Genomic DNA, 14,636 nt, shown 5'->3' with positions numbered 1-14,636 from the left:
ATGTTGTTATTTTTAATTTGACAGATGGTGTGACTATTAAAATGCCAGTTAAACAGAGCTCTGGGTACATCTAAAAGACTAGCAGATGAAATCAAAGAAGAAAAAGTCCCCTCATGAGCCCCCACTGAGGAAAATGGAATGAGTTGCCCAAAAGACAGGAGGGAGCAGGGAGGAAATGCCAAAGCAGCCCTGCCATGCTTTACACACCACCTTCTGCCCTCCTGGGAGCCCTGCAATGGCTTCTTTTTATTAGTTATTTATTTTTTTAGTATACCAGGGTTTGAACTCAGAGGTGCTTAACCCCTGAGCCACATCACCAGCCATTTTTATATTTTCTTTAGAGACAGGGTCTCACTAAGTTGTTTAGAAACTCACTAAGTTGCTGAGGCTGGCTTTGAAAACCCGTGATCCTCCTGCCTCAGCCTCCCAAGCTGCTGGGATTACAAGCGTGTGCCACCACGCCTGGCCCAATGGCTTCTTACCATACTACCCAGGTTGAGTTTTCTTAGCTTCTGGGCAATCCCAGGCACCCCAGACATGAAACACCCCATTCTGCTCTCACACTTGTTTACTTAACAAGCTTTGATTTTCTACTCTGTGCAAGATACTGCAGAAGCAGTTAAAGAAATTAGCACCAGCTCTTCGATGAGCTTATAATCTTCTGGTGAGACCATTGGACATGTGAGCCACAGAACTCGAAGGTCAAAAGAAATATGTGTGAATGCTCTTTGGGAGCATAGAACAAGCAGGGATTAACTCTGAAAGGCATCAGGAAGGTTCAGAGTGAGCCCTGAGACATGGTAATGTTTCCATATACAGAAACTGGGAAGGAAGGGTATTTCGAGATGCTCTGCCAATCGCATAAGACAGGAATTTCTTCCCACCAGAAAAATGGCTCCACCACTTACAAGTGGACACAAATACCACCACCTACTGGCTGAGGAAAGGCTCATCACCCTGTCTTCCTACCAGAAGTTTACAGGGAGTAAAACAAATTGCACAACCACTTTTGGGGAACTCTTTTCAGTAAAATTTGTCTATATATATATATATATATATATATATATATATTTTTTTTTTTTTTTTTTAGTTGTCAATGAACCTTTATTTATTTATATGCAGTGCTGAGGATCGAACCCAGTGTCTCACGCATGCTAGGCAAGTGCTCTATCACTGAACCACAACCATAGACCAAATTTGTTTATCTTATTAGGAGGAAAGATGTTACCTTTTATGTGTGCCTTTACACATTCTAACTTACACTACTAAATACTTCCTTTCATTCCAAGTCAATTAGATGCCCATGTTATTTATTCCTCTATTCCCTTTGTTAAAGGGGAGTTTCTGTCACTTTTAGTAGCAAAGCTTCCTCCCCTCATATCCTACAGCCTCAATCTGCTTGTCTATCCTCAGAGGTACTTGACAGCCCAACAGAAAAATCTTGGACAGGGAGCATTTGATGGTAAGAAGGCAATTTTTAATTCTCTTTGCTGAAACAAGAGACACTAGCCAACAAAAAGGCAACTTATAAGAGAGGTTTCTGAACAATAACCAAAGAGTCTCCAAGGAAACGCTCAACTCAGAAGGTAAGTCCACCAAACATCATCACAGCAAAAGAGAGGATTCAGAGGCAGCAAGAAGCAAAATGTAGATTTGCCAAAAGAGTTAACAAAATTCATCATTTCAATGACAGCTACCTATCTCCTGTATTTTCTTCATTTGCTTGGGTCTAATAACCATCTGAAACAGAAAAAAACAACAAACTAGAATGACAGTGAATATCATTAGGGGTCCGTGTACACCTGTTCTGGGAGCAATCTGTTGTCAGACTGAGACTAACCGGAAGCAGTGTCACCTTCGACACACTGAGGACCAATTTAGTCATCAGTCATTTACAGAACATCTCCTATGTTCATTAAACCCCTACTATGTGCCAGGTCCTGGGACTATAAAATTAGACACACAGGCAGGCACATGCACACACAGAGTTCCTGCCCTCAGAAATCTGGTGATCTAGCAGCAGAATGAACAAATGATCATGCAAAAACCAATGCACACTGTGGCGAATGTGATGATAATAAAACAACAGGCATTTCAAACTGTAAAACAGAGAGAACTGACCGGTTTGTAGGGCTCCCCTGACATGATCAAACCTCAAGAAGTTGCAGAAATAAAAGGAAATGGAAATAAATGTGGCTGATCAGGAGAAGGTCCTGACCAGTCATTACAAACGGCCACGGTAGCCCTCTTGCCTGGAGGGGTACTATGGCTGAAGTCGGGCTCCCCATATCCACACACTAGTGCTTTGGCATGTCTGGCAGCCCAGCCCTGAGCACCCCAAACCCACTTCTGGCAAATGAGAATAACAACAGTCCCTGTCACAGAAAGGGCTTGAAAACAGTGAGCCCTCAATGACTCTGAGGCCCCGCTAGAGAGGGAGAGGGGTGGGGAGGCACTTCACAGGTGCTATCGTGATCAGTTACGGACAGGTTTCTGCTCTGTTCCTGTTTTATAAATAGGAGAGGTGAAATCAACAGATCCTTTGGTATTTTGACAAAAATCTATGGTTAAAGAGTATCTTTTAGAAAGGTTCTAGTCAGGAACATGGCCAACAGTGCTGTCATTGTTGAGGTGAGATATGAAGGGCAACTAGTCACAAGTCCTGCAGAACATGCAGGCACAGCCAGCTGAATACGTATCCAGGTTTTCTTCAAATAGACCAGACGTCTATGATATAACTCTATCTACCAACCTATTTCTAGCAGATTCCCCTTTCACTTTCAAGTGTCTCCAGATGGGCCCTGCACAATGAGGTGGTGCCTGCATCACTAGCTGGCCCTTCCAAAGACAGGAACAATAGGCAGCTGCAGCTACCATAAAATTCAGTAAGATGCCAGTGCAGTGGCCCACACCTGTAATCCCAGTGGCTGGGGAAGGCTGAGGCAGGAGGATCTCAAGTTCAAGGTCAGTTTCAGTAATTTAGCCAGGCACTAAGCAACTTAGTGAGACCCTGTAGCTCAAATTACTTTCAGACATGAGCTGAAATCTCCCAGGCCAAGGTGACAAGAGACGTTTTATAAATGGTGCTGGCTCAAATCAGACAGTTTTTGAACTCTGGCCCTTATTCCTCCAGCTAAGAATGCATCTCATTTGGCTGGGATTTCTCACCCTGGCTCCAGTCATTTGCCCTGTGTGACTGAGCTGCTTCTCACCCTGCCCTTCTCTCATTGTTAATCTTGGTTTTCCTTTTTTGGAATCTACATCTTGCTCCAAAGGGTTTATCTTTGTCCTTTTCGATTTTTGCTGTTTACTTACCATTTCTTACTGAAAATATCCATGCCAGAGTCAAGTTTCTTTTCAACATTCACAAGTCAGAACTGGTTTTATAATAGCTCATGTGTCCCCTGAGTCCTAAACTAAAAGTACGAAATGCTTTGAGAAATCTTTTATACCAGGTGGCCAAATCTGAAAGACTGTTTTCTCCCCAGCTCTTTCTACTACCCCCCATGATTTATTAAGAGCAAGATTGAGAAAATGAAAATCAGAAAAGAACCTGAAATTCTATCATCCGTAATCCCATTATTAAACAGATAATATTTTTACTAGGATTCCTAAGTTTTTATGTTAGTTTAAGTATTGCACAAAGTATTTTCTTAAACTGTTCCCCATCTTCCCTATGTACCTTTCATCATAAACAAATCTAACTTCTTAAAAGGAGAAATGAATGCTGAATAACAAAGAAGAAATATTCTGCCATTTATTTGAATCCCTACCCTATAAAAGAGCTATATTTGCACTTTTTGTGAAAATGAGAATTATAGTAAAATGATGGCTATTTTTTACTCCTGGGGCCACTATTTACTTCCTCTTGTTGAATTTCCAGTAACTCTGACCACATCTCACTATAAAGTATGCACCTGTTTTTCTATCAATAAGTCTATCTAGGTTATTGATATAGACTATCAACATGACCCTACCAAGGTGTCAATTTATGACACAATGAAGTTAAATCTAGGTAAGTGATAAGCAACTTAATGGTTTACAGCCCTCAAAAATATTGTATATCTAGTCCTCATTATCATAGAAATATACATATTAAGACAAGTTGTTATTAATTACAACATGGAGTTACCAAGCATTCTGGTGTATTTCATTCTAAGTTGTTCCCTGTACAATTATCATAGATACATTCATACAATATGGGAGCAAAATTATAATTATTCTATAATGTACAAATACATTATCATAATAACCACTTCCAATTGCTACCTTATTGCTGGGGAAGCTTAAAGAAGATGTACATGATTTGTTACTGAATCAAGATGCAAAAGTCTGTGTTTAAACGCCTACAAAAAAAACTTAGAGCTAACATTCATACTTAATGATGAGAAAGTAACATTCCCACTAAGATCAGGGAAAGGCAAGACTGTCCCCTCTAACCTTTCCTTTACAATATCGTGCTAGTCCTAGTTAATGCAAAAAAGACAAGAAAAGGAAATAGAGGTGATTCTCAATTTGTGATGGGCTTAAATTCACTGTAATTTGAAAATACTGTATCAAAAAAATGCATTTATTAACCTATCAAACATCATCACTTAGCCTAGCCTAGCTTAAATGAGTCCAGGACACTTATAAGATATACTGATTGGGAATGAAGAAATAAAACTTGTCCTTATCCATAGATGTCATGATCATTTATGTAGAAAATCCAAAAGAATTAAAAAAAAAAAAAAAAAAAAAAGCCTCCTTGGGCTAATAAGTGAGCATAATAGGGCTCAGGGTTCAAAGTTAATATACAAAAATCAATTGCTTTCCATATGTCTGCAATAAACAAGTAGAATTTAAAATTAAGAACATAATATAATTTATATTAGTGCCCCCCAAATTAACTTATTTTAACTTATTAGTCTAAAAAATGTACACGATCTATATGGGGAAATCTATAAAATTATGCTGAAAGAAATAAAAGACCTAAATAAACGAACAGATGATCCGTGTTCCTGGAGAGAAAGACTCAAGATTGTTAAGATGTAAGTTCTTCTCAAACTGATCTATAGATCCAATCAAAATTTGAGCAAGTTATTTTGTAGATATTGACGAAATAATTCTAAAATCTATACAAAGAGGCATAGAACCCAGAACACCTTCCATAATACCAAGGGAGAAGAATGAAGTCAGAGGACTAACAATACCCAACTTCCTAACTCAGTATAAAACTATGGTAATCAAACCACTGTAGAATTCATGAAATAGACAAGCTGATGAAAGGAACAGAAGAGAGAACCCAGAAACAGGCCCATAAATACATATATAGTCAACTATCTGACAAAGGAACAAAAGCAATACCATGGAGCAAAGACAGTCTTCTCAATAAATAGTGCTGCAAAAACTGGACCTCGACATGTGAAAAAGTGAATCTAGACACAGACCTTCTACCCCTCATAAAAAGTAACTCAAAATAGATTACAGACTTAAATGCAAAATGCAAAACTATAGAATTCCTAGACGATAACATAGGAGAACATCTAGACGACTGAGGAAATGGTGATAACTTTTCAGGTATAACACCACAGGGACAATTCAAAAAAAAAAAAAAGAATTGATAAGTTGGACTTCGTTAAAACTAAATACTTCTGAGAGTAGAATGAAACAGACATTATTACCTTCTATACACATATGACTGCATGCCTGATGTGATTCCACAACATGTGCAATCAGAAAATGAGAAACTAAGGCTGGGGAGATAGCTCAGTCGGTAGAGTGCTTGCCTCCCAAGCACAAGGCCCTGGGTTCGATCCCCAGCACGGCAAAAAAAAAAAAAGAAAGAAAAGAAAATGAGAAACTATACCCCCATTAAAGTAGGATATATCAAAGTGCATAAATGCATTCTACTGTCATGTATAACTAATTAGAACAAATACAATTTTTTAAAAATAATATTACATGATTCTCTTTATGTAAAGTTCAAAATATACAAAGCTGAAAAAAAAAAAAGAAAAAAATACTCTGCTCCTCAAAAGATGCTGTCAAGGGAATGAAACAACAAGCTGTAGACTGGGGAATGTACCTGCAGAGACAAATTTGGCACAGTACAGATATTCAGAATAAACAAAGTATCCTTAAATCCTCCAAATTAGGAAATGACCAACCAGTCTGAAAAATGGTCCACACTCCTGAATGGACACCTCAACAGAGAAGATATATAGATGACAAGTAAACATATGAAATGCTCATATCTTCTGTCATCAGGAAGTACAAATGAGATACCATCATGCATTTATTAGAATGGCCAAAATCTGAAACACTGACAATACAAACACTGTGAGGATGTGGAGCAACAAGAACTCTTATTCACTGTTGGGGATAATGCAAAATGGCAGACCCGCTTTAGAAAACAGTTTGGCAATTTCATACAAAACTAAACATACTCTTGCCATTCAATCTAGCAATTGTGCTTCTTGTCATTTACCCAAATGCACGGAAAAATTATGTTGATTAAAAAAAAGACCAAAAAAAAACCCTGCCCTGTACACAGGTTAATAACTGCCAAAACTTGGAAGTAACCAAAATATCCTTCAGTATGTAAGTGAATAAATAAATTGTGATACCTCTAGACAATGAATATCATTTAGGAATAAAAAGAAATGGTATCAAGCCAGTGTGGTGGGATACTCCTGTAATTCCTGTGGACTCAGGAGGCTGAGGCAGGAAGATTGCACGTTGGAGACCAGACTCAGCAATTTAGCAAGATCGTGTCTCAAAATAAAAAATAAAAAGAGCTGGGAGAGCACCCCTGAGTTCAATCCTCAGTATCAAAAAGGGGAAGAAATGCTTTATCAAGCCATGAAAAGAAATGGAGGAAACTTAAATGCACATTTAAGAGGAATATTACTAATTAAAAGTTTACTAAAATTATATAATTATATTATGTATAATTATAAATGCTTATTATTATAAATTGTAAAAGTTTAGTGAAAGAAGCCAATATGAATTCAATTATAAGGCATTCTGGAAAGGCAAACTATGGAGACAGTAAAAGGATCAGTGGTTGCCAACGTTAGTGGAGAGGGAGAGATGAACAAGCAAAGCACATGGAACTTTTAGGGCTGTGGACTTATTCTGCGCACTAATGTAACACTGGATATGTGCCATATATTTATCCATACAGAATGTCCAACTCCAAGGGTAAAGCCTAATGTGCAGCATAGACTTTGGGTGATACTGATGTATTATTGTAGGTTCATTAACTGTTTAATAAGTGTACCCCCCTGGTGCAGATGTTGCCCTTGGGGCAGGGTTCCCAGGTGCAGGGGTTCCCATAACTGCCAAGTAGCACCAGCTGCTGCCCTATCAGCATTCTGAGCAGGAAAAATTGGGTTCCATCCAAAGACTGTGTACACCAGTCTTCATTGTAAGAGCATTTTTTTTTCCATTAATGTGAAAATGAGGTGCTCTGTGGAACTGGACAGCGCGGCAGCTTCTCTTCAGAGCCCGGCACCCAGGTGCTGCCACCGTTGTCGCCGCCATGAGTTGCACTTATAACGATGAGCTACAGTTCCTGGAAAAGATCAACAAAAACTGCTGGAGAATCAAAAAGGGCTTTGTGCCTAACATGCAGGTTGAAGGAGTTTTCTATGTGAATGATGCTCTGGAGAAATTAATGTTTGAGGAATTAAGGAATGCCTGTCGAGGTGGTGGTGTTGGTGGCTTCCTGCCAGCCATGAAACAGATTGGCAATGTGGCAGCCTTGCCTGGAATTGTTCATCGATCTATTGGTCTTCCTGATGTCCATTCAGGCTATGGGTTTGCTATTGGGAATATGGCTGCCTTTGATATGAATGATCCTGAAGCAGTGGTATCCCCAGGTGGTGTGGGATTTGACATCAACTGTGGAGTGCGCTTGCTAAGAACCAATTTGGATGAGAGTGATGTCCAGCCTGTGAAGGAGCAGCTTGCCCAAGCTATGTTTGACCACATTCCTGTCCGGGTGGGATCAAAAGGTGTGATCCCAATGAATGCCAAAGACTTGGAGGAGGCCTTGGAGATGGGTGTGGACTGGTCCCTAAGGGAAGGCTATGCCTGGGCCGAAGACAAGGAGCACTGTGAAGAGTATGGAAGGATGCTGCAAGCTGACCCCAACAAGGTCTCTGCCAGGGCCAAGAAAAGAGGCCTTCCTCAGTTGGGGACCCTGGGAGCAGGTAACCACTATGCAGAAATCCAGGTGGTGGATGAAATTTTCAATAAGTATGCTGCTAAGAAAATGGGCATCGACCATAAAGGACAAGTGTGTGTGATGATCCATAGTGGAAGCAGAGGCTTGGGCCACCAAGTAGCCACAGATGCACTGGTAGCTATGGAAAAAGCCAGGAAGAGAGACAAGATCATAGTCAATGACCATCAGTTGGCTTGTGCTCGACCCTGCAGAGGGTCAGGACTACCTAAAGGGAATGGCAGCAGCTGGAAACTATGCCTGGGTCAACCGCTCTTCTATGACCTTCTTAACCCGTCAGGCTTTCGCCAAGGTCTTCAACACAACCCCTGACAACTTGGACCTGCATGTAATCTATGATGTTTCTCACAATATTGCCAAAGTAGAGCAGCATGTGGTGGACGGAAAGGAACAGACACTGTTGGTGCACAGGAAGGGATCCACCTGCGCTTTCCCCCCTCACCACCCCCTCATTGCTGTTGATTACCAACTTACCGGACAGCCAGTGCTCATTGGTGGCACCATGGGAACCTGTAGCTACGTTCTTACTGGCACTGAACAGGGCATGACTGAGACCTTTGGAACTACCTGTCATGGAGCGGGCCGTGCATTGTCCCAAGCAAAATCTCGGCATAATTTAGATTTCCAAGATGTTTTAGACAAATTGGAAGATATGGGAATTGCAATCCGTGTTGCCTCACCCAAACTGGTTATAGAAGAGGCTCCTGAGTCCTATAAGAACGTCACAGATGTGGTGAACACCTGCCATGATGCTGGAATCAGCAAGAAGGCCATCAAACTGAGGCCAATTGCTGTTATCAAAGGGTAGAACATAATGGGGCCTCTGGACACCACTGACCCTCAGTGAAGTGGCTGTGGACTGAAACACTCTTCAGACATCAGACTTAAAGATGGCAGGTTCAAAGTGTGTGGCTGAAACTGTCCTTGCCAAAATGACTGACAGTGAGGCTACTGCTTCCCAGAGCCAGCGTTGTGAAGTGACCTTCCAGAGGGGGCCATCTGGAAAGGGAGGAAAGCGCTTCTCGGTAGTCCCATAGATATTTAGGAAAATTGTTTAGCAGGGAGGTTTCAAGAAGCTGCCTTTAATCATCAGAATGAATTTCTTCATACCAGATTCTGTTTACACCCCAATAGATGTCCTGAAGAACATTCTATTAAATATGATTTTGGAATGTTTCCTTTTTTCCCTTCACTTTGTTCATTCACACACTCATCTACCAACCACCCCTGTACTAAGCAAAATCTTAAATACCCCTCTTACCTGGAGAGTACCCAGGGACTTGTAGTGAGGACATTGGGTGACTAAGTAGTGACACATGTTGAGGAGGACATGTGCAAAAGTGTAGGAATAGGGACCCAAAAGAGAAAATAATGTTTCATAGCCTTGCAACCTCATACTAAAGACAGTTACCTGCAGCATGACATGTGCTGATGTCTGTCGTTCAGGAGGCCTAACCTGGCAAACCGTTTTTTTTTTTTTTTTTTTGAGTAATGCTTTTGCATAACAGCAAAAAACCCTCACATGAAACTGAAAACCTTTACATTTGCAGTTGAATTGTTATAAAAGCATTAAGTGGCCAGCTGCAACATTAACAGTTGCTCTGTGTCGATGGTCTTGTGCCACCTAATCAGATTTTACGTTGTGTATGGTGATGTCTCAAAGATGTTAAAGGACCATCATTGGAAGTTACTAAGGCCTCACTTGAGTTCACACAGAATAAAAAAATCTAATAAAGTTTCAAAAAAAAATGTGAAAATGAATATTTGTTGACAAAATTACTAAGGAATACACAATATTGGAGCAAAATATTAAAATAGTCTGGATTTTGCTTTAGTACATGGGAACTCTCAGTACCTTCTGCTCTATTTTGCTGTGAACCTAAAACTGCTCTAAAATAAAGTGTATATGCGTATACTTCACATAGATAGATAGATATATAAATATATACATATACATTAAAATCCTTGACTACCCCTGCCCCAAAAAGTCTGTGCTCATGGTGTCAGGATTATAAGGAAAGCTCATGACACTAGCAGAAGTCAAAGCACTCCCTCAGATACCCTGCGATTGTGTTGGAAGGAGGACCTACTCCATGCCACCACAGTTTGGAATGCAGCAGATCCCAATCCAGTAACAGAAAGCAGATGACTTCAAACTAATGTGCCCCAAGGTGCACAGTTATCCACTCCCTGCAAAGCCCTCACCAACTCTCCTGCCTGGGAGTCCACACTTCCTAGTAAGTGCAGCTGCAAGGCCAAGTCATTTAAAAAGAATGATTCACAGTCTTGGCTGCACACTGAAATTACCTAGGAGCTCTGAAAAACACCGAGAATGAGTTCTCAACCCAGGGATCCTGATGCACCTGGGCTGGGGTGTAGCCGGGGTCAGGCTTTCCAGAATCAGGTGACTCTGATCTTCACCAAGAAGAGAACCACTGATTTGGAATCTGACTTAAAGATGCTCACTCATCCAGCAACCACACAACTTTTCTAGAAACAAAGACCAGACTGCTTATTTCAACATTTGGACCAATTACATGTTCCTCAGAAATTTTGTCAACAAATATTCATTTTCATATTAATGGAAATAAATTGCTCTTATAATGAAGACCAGTGTAAGCAGTATTTGGATGGAGCCCAATTTTTCCTGCTCAGAATGTTGACAGGGCAACAGCTGGTGTATACTTGGCAGTTATTAAATATCTTTATTTTTTGAGCAATTTAATTGGAGCTTTTGCATCTATTATGTATTCTGTTTAGAAAAGGTTCTTAAAATTGGTTGAATGCATGCTTATTTTTCTTTTTCTTATAACAGATTAATAAAAATGGGATAATTAGAATCATGTATTTGACCAATATACAAATTTGGCAGAAGGAAATTAATTTCCCTGCATTTCCAATTTTCCACTGTTTTCAACACACAAACACACTTTGCAATAATGAAATAACACTGGCGTGATCTAGAAAGAAGACTTTGTGGAGGCACACAATTAAAGGGAAAGTCAGCCAGTTCTCTGCCTCTGCCTGCTGTGTGAAGAAGGGAGGGCACTGGGAACTCTCTTCTGAATGGCTCTTTCTCTCCTTCTTTGAGTCTGAAGGACAGGAATGCCCTGACTCCGGCCACACCTGCAATGCTACCCATGAAAATCACAAAACCTTTTTCACAAGGTGGAATTTGAAAATAAAATTCCTTTATTCATCAGACTGGCTCCTGTCATTGCCTGTGCCTGAATTTTTCTGCCAGCTTCTTTCTGTTACTTGTTTGCCCAGGGCCTTCCAGCTACACACACTGAAAACGGGCTCACGCAAGTGACAGAGTCCAAATGTGCATATGCTATTAGACAATATTTTCAACAAAGGCATACATTAGTTGTCCTTTTTTTTTTTTCTGGTAGCAGGTGACTTCATCTACCTAATTTCAAAGAGGGTCAGTTATAATCTAATGATTTCTTAAGTCACATTTCAAATTTGTAACTTAAAAATCAGAGGAATCTATAGTTATTTCTCCTCAAACCCAGATTCATTCCACACCGTGTGCTTGTGGGACTTCAGGTGAAAGAAGATCATGAAGGCTGACGTCCCCAGCACAGACTGGAAGTAGAGTCAAGGACTGAAGCAGGAAAGAAAGTTAGGGCAACTACATGGGTCCGGGATGAGATGCTGATGTTTGAAATAGAACAATATGAGTTAATGATGGAAAGACATAAATAGGTTCAAGACATAGTTTGGAGCATCATCAAATACTTAGATTTAGAATCTTAATTCTTGATTTCCCCAGTAGAACAAATATCAACCTTATTCAACATAAGGCTTATAGCTTAACATTCAACTTAATAAGTTTCCTCTAGGTCTATGGAATAAAAAACTAGACATAAGTGACTTGAATGCAAGAAATCTCATAAAATTTTAAGTAGGCAGGAAAAAAACATATAGGCTCATTTGTAGGTCTGTGAAAAATGGAAAAATGGATACTCACAGGAAAAGATAATCTAAATTATAATGACAATGTGCCTGACTAGGAGCTATTAGTTACCATGATGTTAGAGATTTAGGAGTTTCTAAGTACTGTTCTATGGTGATATATGCCCCATGTTCTCCTTAGATTAAAATGATCAACAAGGACATTACAGAAAGAAAACGATCTACAATGGCAAGTGGTGTGCATCCTCATAAATACCCAGACGGAAAGCTAGGCCACCTGCACAGAGAACCATGCCGAGTTCTAATACGAAAGCAGGACACGATGTATGGGTGATTGAGGATTAAATGAAAACAAATCTGAGTAATGCACACTATTGCTTCTTCTTTTTTGCAATGAAAAGGCAAGGAGAATTAGAAGGATTCTGAGAAACCTGTTTGCCCTTTCTCACCACTACCCTCCTGTACCCTCGTCAGCCCTTGTCTAGAACATCCTCTGTGCTCTAAAGATGATCGGCTTGCTACATCCTGTTGGAAGAACTATCCTCCACATTATTTTTTTAAGTTCTTTTTTAATGCAAGAACAAAGTCTGTCTCTCCCTAATTTCTATTCATTCACTGCTTCTCCTTCTGCTTTCCTAAAGTTACACTGAAAAAATTCAATTCCTTTTCCTCCAAAAATCTTCAGATCTTAAGAATTACTCTCTTTGCACTCCTTATTCTTCTCCAGGTTACAACATTCCTAGTCCCTGCAAATGTCAGATCGGGTTTCTAGTCCTGTTAACATGGTTGCTCTCTGAGTAACTCTGGTCCAAGAGTATCAAGGGACCAAATGATCTATAAGTGGGTGCTCTGGGCTGAAAGAAGGAAATCTACTATTCAGTGTGTAAATACTGATAGAACCTAACAATGATAAACCATCAAGATGGAACATGCTGGAAATGTGACGAAGGCTGAGGAGCACTGTGCACATTTAACTATTGACAGATCATTAGTGTCTTTCACAAGGTTGGCAGATTAAAAACAATGAATTAAAACCAAGTGGGAGACTACAAGTGGTTATGAGTTAAAAATAGTGAGTTCAGACCAGTATTCTCAAATTTAATGTGTACATGAATCACCAGGGTTATCTTGGTTAAAAACAAAACAGGTTCTGATTCAGTGTGGGAGGTAGGAATAGGACTGCCTTTCTCATAAGCACCCAGGTGACTGATACCCATGCTGCTGGTACAAGGGCACGCTCTGAGTAGAAAGGGTGTGGACTATTATCAAGAGATAGTCAAAGTGCAGGCTTGTAATTCCAGTGACTCAGGAGCCTAAGGCAGGAGGATCCCAAGTTCTAGGTCAGCCTCAGCAACTGAGCAAGATTCTTTCACAAAATAAAAATAGAAAAGGGCTGGAACGTAGCTCAGTGGTACAGTACCCCAGGGGAAAGACAGAAAAAGAGAGAGAGGAAGTTGGGCGGGGGGTGCTGATTGATTCAAGCAACTGCCAAGTCATAAATTTAAAAATATATATATGATTTAATGACTGGAAGTGTAGCTCAGCAGTAGAGTGCTTGCCTAGCATGCATGAGGCCATGGGTTCATCCCAGCGTAACAACAAAAAGATACTAACAACTGCTATATCCATAAGGGAAAAATGAATGTTTTAAGCATACAATGAAGCAAACTTTAGCCCAAATGGCAAGTCACTAAAAAACTCAGGTCTGGCAGATACACAATAACTTCTTAGAGATCATACATCTATTACAAAGATCTGAGAGATAAGTTTTAATCTGCAAGTTTCTGAAAACACACACACAACACACACACACACACATACACACACGTTTTCATTTTGTGCTCCAAAGTGAGAACTCCTAAATAAAGTAGTATTTCTGGGAATCGTTTGAAAAACTGTGAAAATGTGCATGTACTCAGTGTCATCCAATGCACATAAGCCCAGTTGTCTTTGTCCCCACTTTCTGCATTAGGTGTGGATGTTTGAGCTGGTTCCCCGCTTCTTGAATGTATTCAGATGAAGGAGACAGGAGGAAAACTGTAATGTATTAAGTCCCAAGCCTTCAATTCAATGAATACTTCAGCAAAACTGACATAGGTACATTAAAATACATTAGAAATAATCAAAACGCATTCTGTAAAAAAAAAAAGTTGAAAATAATGACATAGAGCATATATATAATTATACTAATATTAATGAGTATCAATTATATCATACTATAGTTAAGATTTTAATTAATATTATTATATTGTTATATATTATATTTAAGGTTTTCAGGTATTCCACATCTGGGACAATGGGACAAAGTGGGTTATCTCTGCAACTGAACTTTGTAGTATTTTACAAGGAAACTCCCCACCCGTAAAATGTTTATCCATTTCACACAGATATGCAATTCTTTCTAAAAAGCTAGAAGAATTTTTCTTTGAAAAGATGGGGGGATTTATAAACTACATACAAAGAAAAGGCATAAGGCAAACAAAAT

General features: G+C 39.7%; 1 protein-coding gene and 1 non-coding gene across 3 annotated transcripts in view; one reads left to right on the top strand and one right to left on the bottom strand.

Moving 5' to 3' along the window:
* Map3k5 (mitogen-activated protein kinase kinase kinase 5) overlaps window positions 1-14,636 on the bottom strand; it is a 216,335-nt gene that overhangs the window by 164,089 nt on the left and 37,610 nt on the right. The window lies entirely within an intron of this gene.
* On the top strand, window positions 5,735-5,809 carry Trnag-ccc (transfer RNA glycine (anticodon CCC)). The gene has a single exon. It is a non-coding gene; the product is annotated as a tRNA-Gly (tRNA).

The sequence above is a fragment of the Sciurus carolinensis genome, chromosome 7 (genome assembly GCF_902686445.1).
Source record: "Sciurus carolinensis chromosome 7, mSciCar1.2, whole genome shotgun sequence".
NCBI classification, from domain to species: Eukaryota; Metazoa; Chordata; class Mammalia; order Rodentia; family Sciuridae; genus Sciurus; species Sciurus carolinensis.
Note: the sequence above shows the minus strand (reverse complement) of the source record. Positions and strands in the feature narration are given on the sequence as shown.